General features: G+C 41.5%; 1 pseudogene; it reads right to left on the bottom strand.

Annotated features, from left to right (window-relative positions):
• Positions 1-16,596: 16,596 nt before the first annotated feature.
• LOC115287004 lies at positions 16,597-16,913 on the bottom strand (annotated as a pseudogene).
• Between the last annotated feature and the right edge of the window lie 5,592 nt (positions 16,914-22,505).

The following is a 22,505-nucleotide window of genomic DNA, read 5'->3' as shown; positions in this document are numbered from 1 at the left end:
TGTCTTCTCTTGATTTTTGTCTTCATGACCATGAAAAACCACATTCTGTAAATAAAACCTAACTCTACCTCTTCTGCCCTGGGTAGCCGCCTGATTCCAGCACAGGTTATGAGAACCTCTGATCCCTGGAGTACTGAGGCACACCAGCAAGCTTTCAGGAGCATCTAAATCTAAAGTGATTTAGAACCGAGCAGTTGAAGGAATTGGTGAAGAAGCAGAAAGTCTAAGAAGGAAATTCTTGCAAGGATGGGGAGAAGAAAGGAGGCAAACAAACAAGCTTCAAGGAGCAATCAGGGATACTGGAGAGGGGAGGATTTGAGGGGGAAAGAGAGAGAGAGGGAGGGAAGGAGGGAGGAAGGAGGGACAATTAAGAAGGCCAAAGAGAAATAAAATTACTTGAAAAATAATGGCAAAAACTAAACCCAAATGACATCAACCCCCAGAGTCTTCCCCAAATTTCCTCAGATTAGGAACACACACCAGGTGATTGGACAGTGACACCAGCTGGCTGATGAGGCCACACAGAGAAATTATCCTAAAATAGTTTATTATATTAAGCTAAACTTTGTGTTATAAACCAGCCCTCAGATTGAAACAGAATTGTAAGAAACATAGAAATCATGTAATTGGATTCAACGTACTCATTTTACAGTTGAGGACACTGGGTCCTCAAATTAGCAAAACCTACCAACCAACTAGCCAAACAACAATACAATCCAGGACTGCAGACATAGCACTTCATATTAACCAACTCCAGGACTTCAGTTTTTGTTGCTGTTAATCTTTAAAATATAAAAGTACCTTTTGGTCAATAATGGGCAATTAAGAACAAAAACACAAATTGTAATGATTTGGGTATTATATTTGATCAATTTAGATGCACACAGATTACCATATAATGTTAATTGTGAGGAAAAATCACAAACATGTACAATACCTGTCGAGATATAATAGATTATTGAAGACAAAGTAAAATTTGTCTACCATTGTTATATATTCTGGAAAGTTACAGAGAGCTGTTATTCTGGGAGTAATGTCAGATATAGACCAGGTGCTTTTGGTAGTTTTTAAATAATGTTATGCAGAAGATTCATCAAACGTAAGAGAAAACAGGAATTCTAAGTCTTTTTTGGTGTTTTATACAGTAAATTAGAATGCAGGGGTCTGTCCTAGTTATGTATGAATATGGTTTCATTTAAATTACATACCAAATGAAGCATTTGGATGAAAAAAAAAAAGCGATGTTCAGTATTAGAATGTGAATCAACAAGTCCTGAGTGCACAGAATATCACCCTGGACTTTTATAAAGCAATTTGAGTCTTGGAAGAGAAAAATCCTTGTAAGGAGGAAAAGGAAGAAATGAAAATATTAAGCAAGCTGTAACTGATGTAGCATATTGAGAACTGGTTCTCTAACTTAAAATTTCTCACATACCCAAGTCTCATAAATAATTGAAAATAAAGGAAAAATCTTTATGATTTCAAAGAGTGGTTTATGTAGTTTGATTTGTTTTATTGGCTAATTTTTTAAAGCTATAAAGCCATTTCCTGCTTTGCTTTTGTCAAATTAAAGGGAAAAGAAAAATCAAACAAGAAAATAGCTATGTTAAATGAAATCAATGACCATACTGAAAAATGCACATACTTTGTCATTTTTGTGAACTATTTCCCATCTTATGTATTTGCAAGTCTTTCTCTTTCAGCATTTCTGTGTATTTACTGTCAGTGATGTCCCCTCATCAATGATGAGGCTATAGATCAGGCTACCCAGCGTCCCTGTCAGTCTCTACCTAAGGGTACAGGACACGCAGGGTCAGGCCCTCCTGGTCCACTCTTTCATTCTTGCACCTAATGCAGCTCAGGAAATCCCTTGAAGAAGCCACCACAAAATGAGGAGGGGGGGGGCAACAAACTGCTGCCTTATCCAGTTCGCCCAGTGAAACCCCAGTTATGTTCAGCACTGCCCTGATCAGATGCACAAGCCAGTGATTGTGGTGAAGCAGTCATGTTGATAATGACCCAACATTTATAATGTGTCTGTGCATGCCCGAGTGAGTCTATATCATTAAAACGACATGCACAGAACACAATTATGGACTTTTCATTGATAAACATTCCCACTTGGGCTGCTGCTAGTTCCCTGAACTGTCTTTTAGCTGACTTGTTATTAAATACAAACATGCACCCCTTTTTTTCAGAGGGGGCACATCTTCTCGCTCTCATTTTAGAAGTGCCATTTCACTGCAAAACATTATTATTCCATTTGTCCCAAATTAATTTAATATTTTGGAAAAATACTTTCCCTTATTTAAATGAAAACAGGCAATGCAGTTGGCAAAGTAAAAGGCAGGGTTTCATCTTTGAGACAAAAAAAAAATTAAAACAGAGAAAAAGAAAGACATGTATTGTCTATTTGACAATCAAAACACTCCAATAAAATAAAATAAAATCGTGGTATCATAATAATGAGTTCTCTTTCAAATGGTTTGCTCTGAACTAAGTGGTGTTCTTTATGGAACAGAATGACAAATGGTTTAATTCGGTATCAAATATTCATGAGCTCTGAATGTGCTGCATCACCAGAACTGGTGCAAAATCATAAACAAATACTGTAGCATGAACAGAGTTGGAAGCTAACAGAAGTGGACATCTGCATTGGTTTTTAATGTTATTGTGGCTTTAAGTTGAAGAGACAGAAGAATGAGTGTTGCTGTGGGGAGGAAAAAAAGGGTGAGAACAGAACAACCTGGATAGAGATTTTCAGAGCTGCTTTTCAAATCAGAATGCTACAAGTAGATCAGGGGTTGGGCCACCGTGTAACAGAGATTTTTAGACATTTCAGAACGCATTGGGGTAGTATTTCTTTAGTAGAAAAGATAGTGTGTAAACTGAGGTTTAGGTTTTTTTTTAAGATTAGAATGGCTGATTACCATTACCCAATTACATATTCAAATTACCATTTGAATCTAAATCTAAAAATGAAGTGGCTCTGACCATTCAGGGAGCTAGATGAGAGATCAGCCTCCATACCGTCTATTTGGCTGTATTGTTTGCCCTTTATGTGGCAGCACTTTGTAGGAAGACCTGTCTGTGGAAATACTGGAAATTGCAACTAGAAAATCCAGCCCTATTCTGCAGCAAACTCTGAGGTCTCCTTGGACCTCCCGGGAACAAACAGATTAATTTGAAATAACAGATTTCTTCTTTTAGCCTCAGCCATGCTGTCTCAGTGCTGCACAGGTCTGTCTGTCTGTCTCTCATCCGACAGTGTTTGCCTTAGAGCGATGGAGGGACAACAGACAGTTCAGAAGGAGAAGGGAGGGTGTCTGTTGTCGAGGATAACATGCACTTTCCCTTTGCCATTGGGGCCATATTCCACCGTTTCCCAGCTGGCATGCTCGCACTTTTCTAGAACTCACGAGTTCAGTAAAGGTTGACCACCACCCAGTGTGTGAGGCAGTCTATTAGAGGTGTTCTTTTCCCATCCCTGTAAGCATTCCTTTGGCGTTGCCTAAGAAATCTCTAAGAACTCTTACAAAACTGAAATGAAGTCTCCCAAACGGCTTGGAGAGTTTGGGCTATTAACTCTACCATCTCCTGTTAGCTCAGCTCATTTGTTCTCCCTCCGGAGAGAAGAGCGCTTGCATCTAATCATACCTAATCTTTCTGCAAAGATGTTTTCCTAAAAAAAAAAAAAAAAGTGTAAATCAAGTTTTTCTAAATCTAATCATATGTTTTATGCATCGGGGGAACTTGGAATGTAAAGGAATCCCATGGTGCATCCTTCTGTAAAATGAAGATTTGCTCCCTTATTATTCATTTTTGTAAATCTGAATAATTATTCATTGGGTTGAAGGAGGTATGCCTTTACGTTTTTGCATTTGGTGCCTTTCCATTTCTTATTTTCCATGAGCTCCCAAATGGGCACACATTCCACCTTTAGAGAAAAGGAAACACAGCAAACATACTCTTTGATTCTGAGGTCCTAAGGAGCCCCCAAACTCTGTGCCAGTGGATCGTGACGAGCCATCGTGTGATCTGAAAAACCCGGCAGAAAGCCTTGCTTCTCTCTCTCCATAAAGCCAGGTGTCCATTTCGCACTGTCTTGGTTCTATTCCTTCTTCTTTCCCTTCATCTTCCCTTTTGGAAAATAAAAAGATACACAAAGTTCTCAATTTAAAATAGGATGGTGTCTATTAAAGCTTTATCTAGCAGGAATTCCCCCAAATAAAGGGTCATGAAATTATGCAAATACCAGGGGTTCTAGAGAGTCTGGGCTCTGAAGACGAAGTTGGAAATGAGGGAAGGTTTATTGTTCATTCAACTCTGCAGAAACCACAGGGTTGCCTAGCAAGGAAAGGCTTAGCAACCAGAGCAGGGTGAGACCAGAATCCCAACGTTTGTGTACAGACTTTACTCCAAAGGGAAACTTTCTCGAAGTATTTTTCTACCCTGCATTTGAGATCTCAATTAAAGAAAACTGTTTTTAAGACATGCCCTTTCCCCAAGATAGAAAACAGTGCCTATTCTTTCTTTCCCTGTTTCTTCTTTCATCCATCTGGATGGGGAAGGAAAAGCATTTGATATTTGAGAAATGTAACTTTATTAATGAGAAACCTATCCTATGAGGACATCCAGGTTTTAATTTGGGAAATTTCCCAAACCTAAATCCCCAGCCTGGAGTCCAGTGCTATATGGACTGTACAAACCAGACTATCTTTCAGTAAGGAGACATGGCCAAGATGAAGTAAGAATCACAAAGACTGAACATTTATGTCAGCTCAAGTCCTTGGAAAAAGCCACAATATGAGAATGAAGTGGCTGACTGAAAGCTTACTCAATCAAGGTTTCACACACTCTTGTAGGAATAAAAGAATTCTGGGCAGGGCTACCAAGTGCTTTGGATGCCAGCAGGGGGAGCTCTAACTCTGGAAACCTGTCAGTGGTCACAGAAAGCTATTTACCGGGTCTAGACCTTTCCAGGTACTGTTCACCATTCCTGTGACTCCAGTCATAGAGGTCAGTGACAAGACCCACAGGTAATGTCACTGAACCAGAAACAGAGGCTTCCCTTCCCATGGTCTCTGGATGAGGAAAGTAGTTAATGGCGTTACAGAAACAGAGCTAACTCCTCGGCAGAGTAAGAGAGGCATTTTAGGAGCTGGGGACCACAGTCTTCAAAAGACAGCAAAGAAACAGCCTCTTCTTCCTTCTCTTTTCCCTCCCTCTGCCCCCAGGCACAACTCTCTCTCTGCCAGGGACTTAGCAGGAGGGGGGCCACCCCAGCTTGTACAAGCTGCTTGTGGGTGGGAGGAACCAGATTTCTCCATGCCACCAATCAGCTCTGGGTCACTGCTGGCTTTCCACCACTCTCACTTTGGGGTTCTAGGAAGGAGAAACAAAACCCTTAAGCTCTAACTGTATCAGGGCCAAGAGATTCCACCTCTTATGTCTTCTGTGCTTGCTGCAGAAGGTTCTGCAGAGAGAGGAAGAAAGTCTTACAAAACTCAAGACACAGATTATAAAAACCATTCCAGCCCATGAAATATCTGAGAAGCCGTCTGGTTCAAAACAGCCTTCCCCCCTCCCCCACAGAAGCTTTTAGAAGTCCTAGGAATTCTACAGTTCAAATGAATAAATGAAAAAACCACTTAATTTTCTTTAATCCAGCCTTTCCATGATTTATCTAACCATGAAATATCTTTTCCTCTCCAGAGGAAAAGTACCTATACCCTTGGCACTGTGTTCTGTGGAGCACACTTTGAGAAATGCTGAATATAGATTAAAAGCAAAATTCTAGTGATGAAAAAAAACATGTATCTTTTGCAGACTAGCTTTGAGTCTAACTGTTGCTATGATTTTTTTAAATGACTTTTTATTTATTTTTGAGAGACAGAGAGAGACAGAGTGAGCAGGGGAGGGTCAGAGACAGAGGGAGACACAGAATCCGAAGCAGGTTCCAGGCTCTGAGCTGTCAGCATAGAGCCCGACGCGGGGCTCGAACCCATGAACCATGAGATCATGACCTGAGCCAAAGCCGGACGCTTAACCGACTGAGCCACCCAGGCGCCCCTGTTGCTATGATTTAAAAAAAAATTTTTTTTTTGTTTATTTTTGAGAGAGAGAGCAAGAGCCAGGGAGGGGCAGAGAGAGAGAGGGAGACACAGAATCAGAAGCAGGCTGCAGGCTCTGAGCTGTCAACATAGAGCCTCGTATGGGGCTCGAACCCATGGACTGTGAGATCATGACCTGAAGTCAGATGCTTAACCCACTGAGCCACCCAGGTGCCCTTATAGCTATGATGTTTGACTAGTCACCCAGCCTCTCTGGTCCTCAGTTTTCTTTTCTGTAGGATGACAGTTCCTCCAGTCCTACAAATCTATGTGGCTCTCTGCTCAGAGCGGAATGCATTCAGAGTTCCTAAAACTTGTGCTTCTGAAGAACATGGAAATTGATCACACATTTATGTTGAAAGTAAGTTGTAGACTTTTGTCCACGAACAGACAAAATCATACGACAAGAGGAGGCAATATTCCTTTTTCTTTGTATTTGGCTTATAAACCATGCCAGTCCTATGGCTACTTCTGTGTCTTAATCTGTGCACTGTGTTTAATCTATGGAGTTGCTGTACACATCATTCTCTCTGCTTTATCTGAATAGAACTACAAGGTTTTGTTTTGTTTTAATTTATGTAATGGGTGGATTTTAGTTTTCCAGGACATTTATCCAGAATTTTAACAGGGATTCCACAGATTGCAAGAATTTATAGGCTCCTCTGAGCAACAGCAGGAACCAGAGCACCTGCCCGTGGGAGTTAGGGACCGACATTAAAGAAGTGGTGCAAGTTTGAAAGCATAATAGCCTGAAGGTTTATTTCTAAGTAGCTGTAAGAGACAGTGGTTGGAATGTTTGGGTCCTCTGTGCTAAAACGACCTTCTGCTCATTCCCCAAACCCTTGCCTCTCCTCACTTGGGAATGGAAATGGTATCATATGACCTTGAATACTTTTCCTTGGGGATGTTGATCCAGGTGCAGCAGAAAAAAGAAGGGAGATGGGGTTTTGCAGTGTGACCTTACTGGACATCCACCTTGCTCGGTGGGTGCGTGTGCTTGTGCAGCAACATTGAACAAATCCAACAAACACTGATTAAGCACCTTCTGTGTGCCAGGTGCTTATTCCCATTAAGTGAAAAGTTTTCTCTTCTAAGCTTTGGGTCAGTTTCCGGTGCCTCTCTGGAGATGTCCCTGCTATTTCCAGCTTTCACTGATATCTGCCAAATGCCAAGCTGTTATGGTTGGGGTCACACAATCGAGCACTCCTTATATCCTGCCTTGCTGTGGTGGTTTCCTATGAATCCCTAACTAGGATGTAAGCTTCATGAGAGCAGGGGCTGCATCCTAACGTTCTTGTCCTTCCCCCCAGGAGCTGCCATAAATGCAGTTCACCAAATCATAGCGAATTGCAACAGAATCTGGAGAATCCTTCTGACGACGGTTCCCTGCACCTCAGAGCAGTAAAATCTGTTTTTAAGCCAAAGTTGTCTGTTGTGCAGCACGTGCTCATAACTGTCTGTCCTGTCTGCTTTCTGTTTCAGTTGTTTTCTGTTGGTTTCAGAATTAGAGGGTCCGACTTGGAGTTTACATCTATTTGTTATTGATAATGTTGTGTACTAAGGTTTGTTAAACTCCGCAGAATTAAGTGCCTTTCTGGGTGGTCTGAATTCATCTCCAAAGGCAACTTCCACTGATGTGGTCTTTCCCCTAGCTTTCTGTTTTACTAGTTTATGGCTAATTATGAGGGTTTCAGTCAGTTCAATGTAGCCACAGATGGCACCAAGCCCCAGGTGGCCCAGAAGAGGATTTGTGGGGCCATGGCATCTGGCCGCCTTCAGAGAGACCCGCAGGGAAATTAGTGGTGAGGTTGTAGTCATGTGTCTCTGTCCCCCTCACACCTCTCCTCCTGACATCCTCGTGTCTCCTAGAGCCTCTTCCTCCACCTGCACTGGAGCCTTAAAACTTAGGGGTTCCCTGCTGCAAGTTCACTGCCTAAGCAAGGTGGGGGCTGGTAAGTGCTCACAGCGGGACCCCTCCTAAGCATGTACTGCACGAAAAGTGGGTCTCAGATATCCAAACGCCCTTCACAAAGCCCGCTTTGACTAGTCCTTCCCAGTTCTCTCAAATTGTAACCTTTGCACAGCATTTTTTAAGTCCACAAAATGCTTTCATGCACAGTGTCGGTTGAGCGGCAAAACAAGCAGGTAAAATGGGGGCGGTGGTGGAGAAGCTGAGGACAGGTGACCTGTACAGAGTGTGGAAGAGGTGGCAGGGCCCGAACCAGGTTTTTCTCACCCCCTCTGCCGGTGTTTTGCCTTGAGTCGTGGTTCTCGGCAGATCTGTCCCTCCTCCTCCTGGTCTGTAATGAGGGTAGTGGACAGGCATTCAGTGTAATCACCTGGGACTAAAAGTAGGTCTTCCCCTCACAAGCAAGTGGACATGGTGACAATGACAGGAACAGCTCCCTTGTATTCAGCACTTTCTAGGTTTGAGGACTTGCATACATATATTATCTCATTGTCTTCATCCATTTGGGCCCTGAATACCAGAGACTAAGTGGTTTATGAACAGCAGAGATTGGTTTCTCCCAGCTCTGGAGGCTGGGAAGTCTGAGATCAAGGTATTAGCAGATTTGAGTTCTGGTGACACCCCCACGTCCTGGTTCATAGATGGCCATCTTCCCGCTGTGTCCTCACATGGTGGAAGGGGCAAGGGAGCTCTCTGGGGTCTCTTTTATAGGGGTGCGATCCCTTTCATCCCCAGTCACTTCCCAAAGACCCCACCTCCAAACACCGTCACACTGGGGGGTTGGTTTCAGTATATGAATTTGGGGAGGGACACAAACATTCAGTCTATCGCACTCCTGCAATACAACAGACCCAGAAGCATGTACTTTACCCTGTTCTGCAATGGAGTCTTCGAGCAAGGTCTCATGATCGCTAACTGGTGCTGCTCGGATTAAAAACTATGTTTTGTTTGTTTTTGGCTTGTGGTTATTCAGTTTCCTCATTGGTTGTTGAGAGGTTTAAACAAGATAAACAGGAGTCTGGCATGTTGCCACAATACCCAGGGTGAGCTCACAGTAAACACTAGGTCTTTTTGCCTTTTCCCTTGAGCCTAGGGACTTAATCATGTCCCACCAGCCCCGCCATGTAGATATTTCCTGCAGTATAGTGTTTTACATAAGTTGGTTCTCAGTAAATATTCATTGAGTTAATTGGAAATCAAAGCTGAGAGTGAGGAAATCAGTTGACTTTCCAAAGCAAGTGGAGGAAATAAAAGAAGCAGTCACACTACCGAGGTCGCTGGTATTTGGCATTGGAGCACAGCGACACCAGAGGTAGGGCTTTGGGACCCAGTCCCTTCTCCTGGGTCTTTGCCCATCTCTGTGGCCCTTCATATTCTCCTTTGTAGGTTTCCCCGTCTGTGTGCACCCTCATCTCACTGTACCTGAGGGTTCTGTCTACACTGATAACTCACAGATCCCTTTCACGGCACCAACCTCCTTCCTGCAGGTGCATTTATACCAACACGTACTCAGCTCGGAACCCCACACCTCAGACATAGTATATCCTGCATTGAATTCATTATTCCTTCATCCTGCTTCGTTGCTTTTTATTTTAAGCTCATTTTAATCATTTCAAGTAACGGTGGTTTTATTGTAAGGACACACACGTGAGAGAACCTGTTAAGGCTAAAGAAACAAAAAACAAAGCCAGGCCTCAAGGGAAAAGAACCATAGTGGATCAGGAAAAGTGGGAGCCCAGAGCAGCTATCCGAACGTTAACAGCAGGACCCAGCATGCTTTCTGTCTGCCTGCCATTGCTAACCTCACTCTCCTGTCCTCCACATTCTGCCCTCCTTGGCACTTGCAGCTGTGTGGCTGGTCCACCCTACAGCCCATGTGTCTTTTTTTGTTTGTTTTAACCTCATAACGTCTGTTAACTTTTCTCTTCCTCATCTTGCCCACAGTGTCTTCTGCATAACCCCAGCCTGCCTTGACCCCTCAAAGCCCAACTCCAGCTCATGGGGTCTCTGTGCATTCTGCCAGCTGTGGCTCCCACTGAATGTTACCACTGACTCCCACTGAATCATTCTCAGTATTCTTCCAGTTCAGACTTGAGAGAATCTGACTTCCGTGCACATCTTTTCTTGCCAGGGCACCTTCCTCGCTGTTGACCAGCATATGGATTGCCTGTCATTGGATCAGATCCAGTCCAGTCGGCTGTGGCCAAGGGTGGGACCCCTGGGCTGCCTTTCCTCAAATGTGTTTCCACACCCCAAATGTTCTATGCTAAGTGAAAAGTCAGTTGTAGAGGATTTCATATTGTGTGGTTCCATTTATGTGAAATGTCCAGAATAGGCAAATCTGTAGAAACAGGAGATTGGCAGCTGCGTTAGGCTGGTGGTAGGGGCATGGGACTACGGGATGTGGGGGTGGGGTGATGAAAATGTTCTAAAGTTGATTGTAGCAGTGGTTGCAAAATTCCATGGATATACTGAAAGACATTGAAGTGTATGCTTTATTTTTTTAATTCTTTTTTTAATTTTTGAATGTTTGTTTATTATTTTGAGAAAGAGAGCATGCAGGGGAAGGGCAGAGAGAAAGAGAATCTTTCTCATCAGGCCAAGTACAGAGCCTGATGTGGGGCTCAATCTCACGACCCTGGGATCATGACCTAAGCTGAAACCAAGAGTGAGACTCAATCAGCTGAACTGCCCAGGCGCCCCTGAAGTGTACCCTTTAAATGGATGAATTGTATGGTAAGTGAATTATATCAGAACAAAACTGCTTTAAAATAAGAGTGTTTGGTAGGGCAGTTTTCCATAGAAAAGGCCACAGGCCGGGCAGATACCATATCCTCTTTAATTGTTTATCTTAGTAAGTGCCTCCACTTTTTACCCACTTTGCCAAATCCAAACTCTGACATTTATCCTGATATCCCCACCTCCTGCAGTTTAGTGGTCACTGATTTCCCCAGTGCCAGCAGTGATGAGTGCAGTGGTTGGGCCTCTGCTTGGGCCAGGTACCCATCCTCTGTGCTCCAATGGCATCTCATGCATGAGCATCTCATTCATTGTTCCACATTATAATTGGGGCCTTGCTAGCAATCTCTGAGGGCCCTTCATTCCTAGCATCCTACCTGATGCTCTAGGTACCTAGGAAGTTTTTACGTGGATGGGATGGGATGAGGGGTGAATGAAAGGGGAAGACCATTGTCTGTACTCATGACTACTGCCTGCTTTTAAATATCTTACCAATTCCCAGGGCGCCTGGGTAGCTCACTTGGTGTCTGACTCCTGAGTTTGGCTCAGGTCATGATTTCATGGTTTGTGAGTTCAAGCCCCACATTGGGCTCTATTCTGACAGCACAGTGCCTGCTTGGAATTCTCTCTCTCCCTCTCCCTCTGTCCCTCTCCATGTGCATGCATTCTCTCTCTCTCAAAAATAAATAAACTTTAATATATAAAAAAAGAAATCTTACCAATTCCCTAAAATAGGTGTGCCAGTGGGAGAATGAATGAAAAATGGGTAGAGCAGGACAGTTCGATCTTTGTGATCTCCTGAAGAATCCAAAACACAAATGATGTTAATGTGGTTTAGCCTGTCACTATTGGAACAGTTATCTCGGGCAACTGACAGACTTCCAATAACTCCGTTTCCACTCCCCGTGATTCGAGTTGAGTTTCCAACGTGTCCTGCGGTGTGATATACTCCTTGGGGCACGGGCAGACTCAGTGCTAACAACACATTATAGACCCAGTGTTGCCAGTCATTTCTCTTCTGTGCCAAGCCTGATGGCTGAACGACCTGGGGCGTGGTGAAAAGGCAGCACGGTGGGAGGAGGAGAGTGCGGAGAGGAATGGACTTCTCAGAGAGCAACGATTGATTTGAAATACGAAACATCTTATTGATAAAAGCAAAGCCTAGACGGAAGGAAGCAGTTTGCTATAGCACACTATCTGAAAAAAAAATCATGTGCATCTGTTTAGCACAATATACAACATAATGACAGCAATCTTCCATGTTTGTATCTATTCATCTGATTATACAGAGTAACAATTCTTTTAGTTACACATTTATTTACCCAGGGATTTTTTTAATGGATAATAAGTTAGTAAATCAGATAGCATGTGTTCTGGATAATACTTTAGTAAACTGTCTACCACACAAGACAGTTGCAATTCACATTTTATGTAACATCCAGCATTCCGTTAATACACAGTGCACAATGGGAAGCTATGAGCAGCTCTTCAAGAAGGACAAAGCAGATTTTAATGATTATTTAATACTGTTTGATCTAGACACATATTATGTTGAAAAGCTACAGATTTTAGCCCTGCAATGCACCGCAGATGTGACAAGAAATGTGGACGTATTTGAAGTAGATAGAATCCAGTGGCCTTCTTTTGATGCAGTTGCCATGGCTGTTGGTACTAAAGTTTCCGGTCTTTGACTCAACGAATACATTACGAGCTTCTTGAACTGCTGAGAATCCAAACTTGAACCCCCAAAAACATATATTGCTTCATGGCAAAATAATGAATCCTAAGGAAGAGAGGATAGGGTTTAACTTAGGTCATTGAAATATGATAATAAAAATATAAATAATTCTCTTCTTAAGTGAACACAGAAGTCAACAAAATTCCTGGTCCTTTCCAGAATGTTGAGTGGGGCAGGAAGTCTTAACTGTTTAAGACTCGAATTGAAGATGGGAGGGGGCACTGCTAGGGGGAAGGCTTGCCACTTCTTCCCCCTCTGCACACTGGGGGCAGGCTGTTAGGAAAGCGCAGCTGCTGTCCTCACGAGGTCCATCTGTAACGATGACCTCTGATGTATCCAACAGTATCTACTTCCTCTGTACCTTGTCACAAAGCTCATGGGGCTTCTCAAGGCCATTAAGATGAACTCTGTTGTGGTCTTAATGCCACCTCGTCTATCTTATTTTAAAGAAAATTCTTTGGGCCAGATTCCCCTGGCCACCCACATTTGTAGGCTGGGAAGGAATACCAGAACCTTATTTATTCAGCAAATCATTGAACAGAGAGCATTTACAGGCACACTCGAGGCTGCTTCTAGTCATTTCCTAAAGGGAGAAGAATCTACGTGTTAGATCTGATTGGATACAGACAACAGCAAGACTTTTCTGTTCCTCCCATGTTGAGGCAACACAACAGTATTATTGGATATGGGCTTGTTGCTCCAAAACGTGGCTTTCACACTTGGCTTGTTCTTGCACAATCCCACCAGACAAGCTCCTTAGCCAGAGACTCCACAGCTTTGCAGAGGCAATTCCTTGGGACAGAATGAAAAGACATTGGATATTTGAGCTACTTTCTGGAAGTAATTTAGCAAAATTACATTTTAGAGTATTAAAACAATTAAAGGTAGGGGAGCCTGGCTGGCTCAGTCAGAAGAGCATGCAACTCTTGATCTTTGGGTTGTAAGTTTGAGCCCTACATTTGCGTGTAGAGATTGCTTAAATAAATAAAACTTTAAAAAACTGAAGATACATAGGAAAGGAACTTAGCATTAATCGGTATCTACTGTTTACCAAGCATGTTCCACATGTTTTCTCATCTAATAGTTACAGTGGCCTTATGAAGTCGGGATTATCATCTCCCTTTTCCACGCAATGAAACATGATTCAAATTTGCACAATTAATCAGGGGCAGTGCCACCCTCTGAGCCCAATACTAGCTGGCTCCAAAACCTGTGTCGTTCTCTGTACAAGTATGCTTCAAGCCTTGCTGCCTAGTACTATTCTTTGGGAGTTAAAAATACACCATTGCCCCTATTCTACACCTAGAGATTCTCAAGAAATCGGTCTGGGCAAGGGCCAGGGCATTAGCATTTTCAAGAAACTCACCCAGTGATTCTCCTAAGCAGCTAGGGTTAAGAACCCCTGGGTCACACCATACTGCCCACAAAATTACACCCCACTGTAAGTTACATACATATACCTGAACTACATAAGGTCACAATTGACAAATATCCTGCCATCTGTGTGGGGGGACAGATAAGAAAAAGTGGATGCCCTTGAACACAATTATCAATCTTTTCTATAAACTCCTCATGCATTAGACATTCCACAGGGAGATTTTGGACGGTGCTGGCCTCTTTTTTTTTTTCCTCTCCAATTCAGCAAGCATCTTAATGTTTTAAAGAAGTTCATTGAGCTGTGTTCTAGTAGTGGTTGTATTGTATCAAGCCCCTTCAAGGAACTCAAGAAAGGAAATGATCCAATGAAACTATATCTTTGACCACGGGGTAAAAAATTAACATAGACATTTCCAATCGTTAGTTTCTTTTATTCATTTTCATAATCTCAAAACTCTCATTTGATTGAATCTTTGTCATTGTTCTTTTTAGTAGGCTCCATGCCCAATATGGAGCTTGAACTCAGGACCCTGCGATTCAGAGTTGCATGCTCTACCAACTGAGCGAGCTATTCACCTGCCAAGTTGTTCTCATGCTGCAAGAGTCCCATTTGGTGGATAAGAAGTAAACACTCAACAGTATTAAACAGGGACTTATATTTGAAGCAGAACTAACCTCTCCATGGAATTTTTTGTGTTTTTTTGATGCCATGAATACTTTCTTTTAACACATTAATACCTTTACTTTCCCCAAGGCTTTAGGAGCTCTTTCTAAGGCACAAAAATCCTCCAAAACCCCTCATCGAAGAGTTAAATGATATAAGCATTGATTGTGGTTAGAAATATTAATGCTTGTTGGAGGAAATGCTCCAAAATGTTAACAGTGGCCATCCTTGTTGACTAGAGGTACATGTAAAAAATACCCAAACTAAACCCAAACAAATTTTTTAGGTTTTTAAATTGTTTATATCTGTGGTCCTATTTATCATTTTTTTGGAAGACAGTGGCTCTGGATCATTTTTAGGCCTATTTTCTTTCTTTTTTCTTTCTTTCTCTCTCTCTCTCTCTCTCTCTCTTTCTTTCTTCTTTTTAAAATTGCATCTTAGTTTGATGACTTGCTCTAATAAAAGCTTTTTATTTTAAACATAATGGGAGTAGAGATTAAAAGCACTGGCATTTTTGCTGAAAATCTTCTAAAATGAACAAATACGCTTCCAAAGCTTTCTCAGACTTGAATTTCTTTGAACTACTCTGTTTCAATGTATATATGCATATATACGTAGATCTATATTATATATTCCTTTTTACCTGATTCTGATTCCAGACTTCATTCATGTGGTTTAACAAGGAAGAAGTTAAGTGAAAATAAGGAGGCTTAATTCCCACAAAAAGCTTTTAATATTACACAGTATCAGGATTAAGAAAACAGACACTGCAGCCAGAATGCCTGTAGTTGATCCTGGTCACATGACCTCAGTAACTCTCTTAACCTCGTCTGCCTCAATTTCTTCATCTGCAAGATGAGACTAATATTTGGTAACTTACCAAGGGGGTTCTTGTGAGGATTAAATAAGTTAATAGACGAAAAGTGCTTGGAACATGACCTAGCACATGATAAGTGCTCAATATATGATAGATACTATTATTATTTTAGACGGAATAGATACTTTGACTGATGGCAAAGCTAGTAAAATTGTGCAAAGTCTAATGTGGACAGACTGTTTTGAAAAAGATTTTCACTCTTAATTGAGTGTTCCTAACCAAGGAGGGGGCTCACACTTGGCGGGTGGTAGGGCGTGGAGAGCAGCTGACAGCTTCTTCTCCTTGCTTCAGGGCCATGCGAAAACTTCAGTTGTTTTGTTTTTTGTCTTTGGATGCTGTCCTGGGAACTTCCGTAGATACTGGAGACAAGTTCAGAGTTTTATCCTGAGGACCACAAGTTTACATTCCTGGTCAGGACAATAGGCTAGGATTTTAGCAAAAAACCATACTCTGAGCCTGGACTTAGACAACACCATGATCTTTTTTTTTTTAATGTTTTATTTATTTTTGAGAGAGAGACACACACTCACAACATGAGCAGGGGAGGGTCGGATTGAGAGGGAGACACAGAAGCCAAAGACAGGCTCCAGGCTCTGAGCTACCTGTCAGCACAGATCTCGACACGGGGCTTGAACTCATGAACCACAAGATCGTGACCTGAGCTGAAGCCGGATGCTCAACTGACTGAACCACCCAGGTGCCCCAACACCAAGATCTTTATCTTGGGGCACAGAAGGATTGCCACACATTTTCTTCCTTTCCTCCATCACCTCCTCCTTCCTCCCCATTTTCCTTCCTTCTCTTTCTTTGTTTCTTTCTTTCTCATTCTCTCTCTCTCTTTTTTAGCATTTCAGTTGTTTTTAGTCAAAAAAAACCCTAGCCTTTTCCAAGGGTGACAAATTGAACTGAAGGTCAGAAGGAAGCAGGATGTGTGCTGCTCAGAGCTCTTGCTCCAAAATCTGGAAGAAAGGAAAGAAGGCCCTCCCAGGAACTCAGGGTGATTGGCCAGCAGAGGGATGACTTTGATGACTTTGGTCACTGGATTGGTCCAACTAGGCTCTAAAGGTGATTTCCACCTGGTTGACATGATTAATGTTGTTATTCTTGAGGGCTATTAAATTAAGGAATGCAGGAAGCCAGGAGAGTGGACTCAGTTGGCTTCTGAATCACAATCAGGACATTGTCTTTATCTAGGGTAACCATAATTTTATTTTCCTTGGAGCAAATTCAAAGGAAGTTGAGATCGTTCTGGGAGTCAGTTTCATGCATGGTGCTCTGGGCCTTTAGATGAGGTTGTGCATGAGGTTGGCATGCTGAGTGGTGGTGGGATTGTCCGTGGTGCTCTTGATGGGAAGGCCTTCTGTCCTCACCACCGTGATTCCCTGTACTCCTTTCTGTCTCTGAAGTGGCTTCAGTGCCTCCTTCACCTCTGCCATCTCCCACTGATGGGGTGGCACTGTGACACCGGCACTTAGCCCCTCATTCTCTTTCTTTTAAAAATGTATCAGTTCTAAAAACTTTATGTCCTTTATTTTTTCTTTATGTCCCTGTTTGATCAATAAGAAGCATAGAATAAAAATGGAATCAGTTAACTAAAAAGTTAATTCTATTGGTAATGTAGCAAATAGCACACACTGCTTGCTCAGGGTTGGTGTTCTGTGGTACATATACTAGTATTGTGGGATTCCCTGGGAGATGAGCCCCCAAACATGTGCAGACACAGAGTTCTTCCCTCTTTTCCTTCTCCTCCTCAGGAGCCCTCCTCCAGTCTGCTGGGGGGTAGGGGTGCTGAAGGAGAAGTTGCTAGCTCTTTTGCCTAGGAATTCTCACCTCGCTCCAGCTTGAAGGGCCCCTCAGAGCCCCTGGGCTCTGAAGGAATGTATTTCTTATATCTCTATCAGCTTTTACTTAACTACTGCATTAGATTACAGCATTTTTTGTAGTAACATTAAATATCAGAATAAAAATGATTTTCAAAAGTACCCTTCATGTCTTCTCTTATAACTTGGACCTCATTTTGAGTGCGTGCAGCTCAGTAGAAGGCATTCTTTCTTTGGCTGTAAGTTCAGATGTCTTGTCTTCATTATGGAAAAGTCCCACACAAGCTCCAAATTGCTCATATTTCACTTTTATGTCTTTCGATTCACTTAGTATATTATTCTTAAATCATCTATTAAAATTCTTGACTAAGTTTCCATTAATTTTTGCCTCTACACTTTGATATCCCTTTTGCTCTAAAGCTTATACTCATTTTCTCCTTAGAGAAACACAGTAGGCCTAAATGATCTTGTTTCTGTGGATACTCCCCCCATGAGAGGTTGTTCTTTTAGTGACTACCAGTCCTGGGCTTGCCACCTACCTTAGGATAGAGAAACTTAAATGTCATTGCCCATGTTTGGTCAAGGACCAGTAAATCTGATGAGTCACAATTAAGTCATCAGACCAGGACCAAGAAGAAGGGCTTAAAAATGATGGATGAAGCCATATTGTATTAGAATATAGGTTTGTGGGGTCTGGATGGATCTCAGAAATAAATGAGATGTGTCTAGATATTTTCTAGATGAAGAAACCAAAGACCTAGGAGGTTAGTTTTCCTGGTCAAGTGCCATACAGATAGTGGTGAAGTAAGAACTGAAGTCTAAGCAGGGCACCTGGCTCAGTCAGTTTAGTGTCCAACTCTAGATCTCAGCTCAGGTCATGATCTCATGGTTCATTGGTTTGAGCCCCACATTGGGCTCTGCGCTGACAGCCTGGAGGCTGTTTGGGGTTCTCTCTCTTGTCCTCTCTCTCTCTGTCCCTTCCCTGCTCACTCACTCTCTTTCAAAATAAAGAAATAAACTTAATTAAAAAAAAAAGAACTAAAGTTTAAGCCTCTGGACACCTCCTAGCATAGCACTTTCATTCATTCATGTATTCATTATCTTCTTTCCTTCCTTCCTTCAGCTATTTATTCATGACTTCTGTGTAGATGTTTTCATAATAAACAGGGGACCAATAGTGATTTATTTTTGGAATTAAAAACATGGACAAACATGATCTGTCAAGTAGGAAAGTACTAAATAGACACATAGAAATAAGAACAACTCTGGAAAATCTGATTAGGATGGTCACTGTCGCTATAGTGGGACACTGCGTTGTAACACACACCACACCACCTTTGCTGTAATACTATAGAATCTTGATCCAAAACAAGGCAAAAGAACCAAAGGACAACAAGAAAGTACACGTCCACTTTCAAACCCATGAGAGGGAGCTGCTTTAGATGTAATTCAGCAGACTATTAGTACACTGACATTTTGGCAACATTTCCAGGCGTTTCCATAAACCTTTTTTGGATTCTTTTTCCCTCCAGCTCAGCAAGACGGTCACATTTTTCTGGGCCTCAGACAAACAATAGCCTCCAAATGATATTTAAGAACAACCCCCTAGCATGACAACGGAGGCCCAACCGGTTTCAGAAAAAGGAAGGTCACCATATGCCCCGTGTGCTTTGTCCACGGCCTCGCTGCCATTTTACAGCTGCCTTAGCCTTTTTATTTTACTTTGGGAGACAAGGGCTCAACTAAAATGCACAAAAGGGATTTAGGATTAAGCATCATCTTCTGTCCCTCTAACCTGTAACCTCTTTCATCCTAACAAAGGTGGGAGGAGCTGAAGAGAGAGCTGGGGCCAGCAGGAGGAGGGCTAGGAGGAAACCAGCAGACAATGGGGGGGTGGTGCAGGGGAGAGGGCCATCTATTCTAAACTTGCTGTCCCTCTCACCCTCATTTTTTCTTCATCCTACAGAAGCACCATCTGTTCACAGACTCGATGTGTCTGCATTTGTTTTCCTCTGTAATAGCTTATATAGGAAGCAGATTATGAAGGGAGCAAATATGCCACCGACTGGATCAGTGACGGTACATTGTTCATGCCCCTTCCAACTTTGCAGAAGCACTGCAGCAGGCTCTGTGTGGGTCCTGACCTGTTCCTAGCTCCGGTGTGCTGGCCTTGATTAGCACCGCCTGATTTTGATTAGCCCCTTTATTCTAAAGCCCCTCATGTTCATGCACTTGATTTATACTATACTTTAAAGTAGGCTTAAATGATGTTTTCAAATTTTTTTCTACTGTGCCAGCTCAATAAGGGCATAAACAATTTGAGAACAGGGAGTTTATGGTCTGCTTCTTGCTGTACACCCTTTTCTCTGGTTAGCCACACAGTCCACTTTCTAATACGTTGACATTTGGCAAAATTTTCAGGCATTCTTTTAAATAGGTAGACTTATTTGATCATCATGAGAATAAGTTACAGGAGAGAGAAGTGGTTATAGATATAAAAACATCATTTTTTGCTATCTCAAAATAGAAAAGATACACTGTACATTTTTAGGCATCCCTGAAGAAATGACCCAGGTACAGTGATCTTCATACTGGGTCAGAGTATGTCCCTGTACGTGACCCTGACACACAAAAAGGCCCACATCTAATCCCATGCAGCTGAGATACTCAGGATTACATCCCCAGATATCATGGGACATTTTAATTATTTTAAAACTTTCAATTATACATAATGCATCAAATCTTGGAGCATAGAGCTTTTTTTTATTTTTAGAATTATTTTCTTAGACTGTATTACAAGAAGTTGAATTATAAAATCAAATGAATGATATTTAGTTGTTTTTTTTTAAATGTAAATTCAAGTTAGTTAACATACAGTGTGGTACTGGTTTTGGGAGTAGAATTCAGCGATTTATCACTTACATACAATAGCCAGTGCTCATCCCAACAAGTGTCCTCCTTAATGCCCCTCATCCATTCACCTATCTCCCCACCCAGTATCCCTCCAGCACCTTTACTTTGTTCTCTGTATTTAAGGGTTTGTACCTTAAATGTACCTCTCTTATGGTTTGCCTCCCTCTCTGTTTTTATCTTATTTTATTTTTTCTTCCCTAACGCTATGTTCATCTGTTTTATTTCTTAAATTTCGTATAAGTGAAATCATATATTTGATTTTCTCTGACTTATTTTGCTTAGCATAATATACTTTATCCACGTTTTATCCATGGTATTTCATTCTTTCTGATCACTGAGTAATATTCCACTGGATCTGTACACCCCATCTTGTTTATCCTTTCATTAGTTGATGAACCCTTGGTCTCTTTACATGCTTTGGCTCTTGCTGATAGCGCTGCTGTAAATATTGGAGTGCATGTGTCCCTTTAAGTCGACATTTTTGTATCCTTTGGATAAATACCTAGTAGAGCGATTGCTGGATCATAGAGTAGTTTTATTTTTAACTTTTTGAGGAACCTCCATACTGTTTTCCAGAGTGGCTGCGCCAATTTGCATTCCCACTAGCCGTGCAAGTGTTTCCCTTTCAAATAAGCACTGTTTTGAATGTAATTTTCAAACTCTACTATTGAAGAAAAGTTTACTGTTTTGAGTGAGGATGTGAAAGTCAGGACGACTAATGCATCCTTGCATTTATATACTTTCACCCAAACTTGATTGAATAGCCTTGGTATGTCACTTAACTAGAATTTTTATCTGTCAAACAAAATTTAATGTTTATTTCCCTGAAATATTCTTAAGATCTAGGAATATAAATTGCTATTAAAATTATTCCTTATTTTTCTTAGAAATACAGTGAACATTTAGGGATGTGTGAGTGGCTCAGTCATTTGAATATCCAGCTCTTGATCTTAACTCAGGTCATGATTTTACCTTTCAAGGCCCGCATCAGGCTCTGTACTGACAGCATGGAGTCTGCTTGGGAATTTCTCTCTCCTTCTGTCTCTGCTGCTCCCTGGCTCGTGCTTTTGCTCGCACGTGCGCACATGCTCTCTCTCTCTCTCAAAATAAATACACTTAAAACAATTAAAAAAAATAAAAAAGTAATTCAGTGAATATTTATACACTCTGCTAGAGAATATGAGTAAGTAGATTGGTGACTTACTTAAAACTTAAATGTACTATTCTGGAATTATAATACATTCTGTACACACCATAAATTGACTAGACATCAAATTATAGAAGTGCAATAAAGAATTGTCAAATTTTAAATTATAAATATCATAGATTAATAATTACATACTGACTTTTTTAAAGATCTAAATTTACCTCTGTTATAATTTTTGATCCTATTTCATATTTCCTTGGAGATTTTTACTGGTGTTTTAAAATTTTAAATTAGATTAGTGGAGCAGAAAAATCTCAGGATGTCCATTTTAAGTTGAAATTGCCATGTGGATTTCAAGAATTATTTTAAGTTGAACTACTTGTGGTACTCGAACTTTTTCTTCAGTTAATACATTTAATTGCCTTGTGTTAATAATGTATATTTCTAGTTTAATACGTTCTCTTTTATTATGCTTGAGTATAGACATTCTTTTGTTTGAATGGAGCTTTTATTTTTTACTCAAAATTATCTGCATATAAAATATGTGCACAGGACAGGGTTAGTGACGTATCACAGTGGCCCAGCTTAACCACAAATGCGCTGCTGTGTCACTGATTCTCATTCCTACATGTCCCGCTGGCACAAGTCCACGCTCTGACAGTCTACTGATAAGCATAAAAACCCTGTAACTTCTCACAGAATGACCTTGGCCATTCCACTGTAAAGCTTATCATAATTAATGTAATAGCTTCCAATTATCAGTCAGATAATCTCCCTGGGCAAGATTGTGAATTTTCATTAAATCTTGTATTTTCCCCAGTTTGACTTTTCTTGGATCTGCTCTGATTTCTTTTTGAGTTCTGAGTTCATGCTAGTGTGCATGACAGGGATAGGGTTATGTAGAGCTAGATGCGTTTGGTGTGGGGGGAGACCTGTCACATTGTCCCTGTTGAGCAAGGAAGCAGACACTTTTCAACCATTCCTGCCAAGGGGTTCCAGTTTTTAAACACAGGAGGGGAGGGGTACCTGGGTGACTTAGTCAGTTAAGCTTCTGACTTTGGTTCAGGTCATGATCTCACAGTTCATGGGTTCAAGCCCCACATCAGGCTCTGCGCTTGACAGCTTCAAGCCTGGAGCCTGCTTTAGAT

This window comes from Suricata suricatta, chromosome 3 (assembly GCF_006229205.1).
Source record: "Suricata suricatta isolate VVHF042 chromosome 3, meerkat_22Aug2017_6uvM2_HiC, whole genome shotgun sequence".
In the NCBI taxonomy this organism is placed as follows: domain Eukaryota; kingdom Metazoa; phylum Chordata; class Mammalia; order Carnivora; family Herpestidae; genus Suricata; species Suricata suricatta.
This window is presented reverse-complemented; position numbering and strand designations above follow the sequence as displayed.